Raw genomic sequence first — 2,500 nt, forward strand, 5'->3', positions numbered from 1 at the left:
GGCTGGCGGGCGAGAGAGTGCTGCGTCGCCGGCATCGGCGTCGAAAGAAGCCGAGCCGAAAAAAGTTAAAGTACAAACGTGCAAGCATACTAACCTAACCCTAGGTAAGGCATGTCAGAGCGAAAGACAGTAATTTCGAATGAGCCAAGAAAGAGCGGTGCGGGGCCGGTCGGAGCGCACCCTTTTCTCGGTGGCTGGCGGGCGAGAGAGTGCTGCGTCGCCGGCATCGGCGTCGAAAGAAGCCGAGCCGAAAAAAGTTAAAGTACAAACGTGCAAGCATACTAACCTAACCCTAGGTAAGGCATGTCAGAGCGAAAGACAGTAATTTCGAATGAGCCAAGAAAGAGCGGTGCGGGGCCGGTCGGAGCGCACCCTTTTCTCGGTGGCTGGCGGGCGAGAGAGTGCTGCGTCGCCGGCATCGGCGTCGAAAGAAGCCGAGCCGAAAAAAGTTAAAGTACAAACGTGCAAGCATACTAACCTAACCCTAGGTAAGGCATGTCAGAGCGAAAGACAGTAATTTCGAATGAGCCAAGAAAGAGCGGTGCGGGGCCGGTCGGAGCGCACCCTTTTCTCGGTGGCTGGCGGGCGAGAGAGTGCTGCGTCGCCGGCATCGGCGTCGAAAGAAGCCGAGCCGAAAAAAGTTAAAGTACAAACGTGCAAGCATACTAACCTAACCCTAGGTAAGGCATGTCAGAGCGAAAGACAGTAATTTCGAATGAGCCAAGAAAGAGCGGTGCGGGGCCGGTCGGAGCGCACCCTTTTCTCGGTGGCTGGCGGGCGAGAGAGTGCTGCGTCGCCGGCATCGGCGTCGAAAGAAGCCGAGCCAAAAAAAGTTAAAGTACAAACGCGATGCTAATGAGCGAGCCGTTGTCTCGACTAATATGTAGGGGGCGTTCGATCGAGCGTCTGGCTTGAGCGCTTGTCGGCCTAGCAGAACGGTCGCATTGTTATGCCCGGGTTTTAGGCACCGCTGCAGGCGGCCGGCAGAGCTCTTGTTTGTGCGAAACTGAATGGATCGAGCCCGAGAGAGGGCGAGCAAAGAAAAAACGCAAATCGCTCCGCCTGGCACTGCCGGCGAGAGCGTGGACGTCGCGGCCAGCGACTGTCGAAGCTGAGTACGGCCGCAGGCGATCGCCTCGGTCTTAAACGAATGCGACGAGCACGCGCCGGGCGGCCCAGCAAGGGCCGAGCGCAGCTGTCGCAGCTATCTGGTTGATCCTGCCAGTAGTGATATGCTTGTCTCAAAGATTAAGCCATGCAGGTGCAAGTACGAGTTCTCGTAAAGCGAAACTGCGAATGGCTCATTAAATCAGTCTTGGTTTATTTGGTCTCGTAAGCGAAGTGGATAACTGTGGTAATTCTAGAGCTAATACATGCATTAAGCGCCGACTTCGGGAGGCGCGCTTTTATCAGATCAAAACCGACCGGGTTCGTCCTGTGACGTTTGATGACTCTGGATAACCACGCGGATCGTACGGTCTCTGCACCGACGACGTATCATTCAAGTGTCTGCCCTATCAACTGTCGAAGGTACGCTACGTGCCTACCTTTGTGATAACGGGTAACGGGGAATCAGGGTTCGATTCCGGAGAGGGAGCCTGAGAAACGGCTACCACATCCAAGGAAGGCAGCAGGCGCGCAAATTACCCATTCCCGACACGGGGAGGTAGTGACGAAAAATAACAATACAGGACTCTAACGAGGCCCTGTAATTGGAATGAGTACATCCTAAAACTCTTAACGAGTATCCATTGGAGGGCAAGTCTGGTGCCAGCAGCCGCGGTAATTCCAGCTCCAACAGTGTATGCTAAAGTTGTTGCGGTTGAAAAGCTCGTAGTTGGATTTTGGGCGAGCGCCGCCGGTCCGTCGCAAGGCGTGTCACTGGTTGCGTTCGCCTCACCTTCGGTTCTCCGTCGGTGCTCTTGACTGAGTGTCGGCGGTGGCCGATAAGTTTACTTTGAAAAAATTAGAGTGTTCAAAGCAGGCTGTTCGCCTGCATAGTGTTGCATGGAATAATGGAATAGGACCTCGGTTCTATTTTGTTGGTTTTCGGAGCACGAGGTAATGATTAAGAGGGACAGACGGGGGCGTCCGTACTCTGCCGTTAGAGGTGAAATTCTTGGATCGGCGGAAGACGAACTACTGCGAAAGCATTCGCCAAGAATGTTTTCTTTAATCAAGAGCGAAAGTCAGAGGTTCGAAGACGATCAGATACCGTCCTAGTTCTGACTATAAACGATGCCAACTAGCGATCGGGAGGCGTTACCATGACGACCTTTCCGGCAGCTTCCGGGAAACCAAAGTCTTTGGGTTCCGGGGGAAGTATGGTTGCAAAGCTGAAACTTAAAGGAATTGACGGAAGGGCACCACCAGGAGTGGAGCCTGCGGCTTAATTTGACTCAACACGGGGAAACTCACCCGGCCCGGACACAGGTAGGATTGACAGATTGAGAGCTCTTTCTTGATTCTGTGGGTGGTGGTGCATGGCCGTTCTTAGTTG

At 53.9% G+C, this 2,500-nt stretch overlaps 1 non-coding gene across 1 annotated transcript in view; it reads left to right on the forward strand.

Annotated features, from left to right (window-relative positions):
- Positions 1 to 1,205: 1,205 nt before the first annotated feature.
- LOC144418731 (small subunit ribosomal RNA) overlaps positions 1,206 to 2,500 on the forward strand; it is a 1,810-nt gene continuing 515 nt past the window's right edge. The window contains exon 1 of the ribosomal RNA XR_013473638.1: positions 1,206 to 2,500. This exon is cut by the window's right edge and continues 515 nt beyond it. This is a non-coding gene — a ribosomal RNA (small subunit ribosomal RNA).

The sequence above is a fragment of the Styela clava genome, unplaced genomic scaffold (genome assembly GCF_964204865.1).
Source record: "Styela clava unplaced genomic scaffold, kaStyClav1.hap1.2 HAP1_SCAFFOLD_30, whole genome shotgun sequence".
NCBI classification, from domain to species: domain Eukaryota; kingdom Metazoa; phylum Chordata; class Ascidiacea; order Stolidobranchia; family Styelidae; genus Styela; species Styela clava.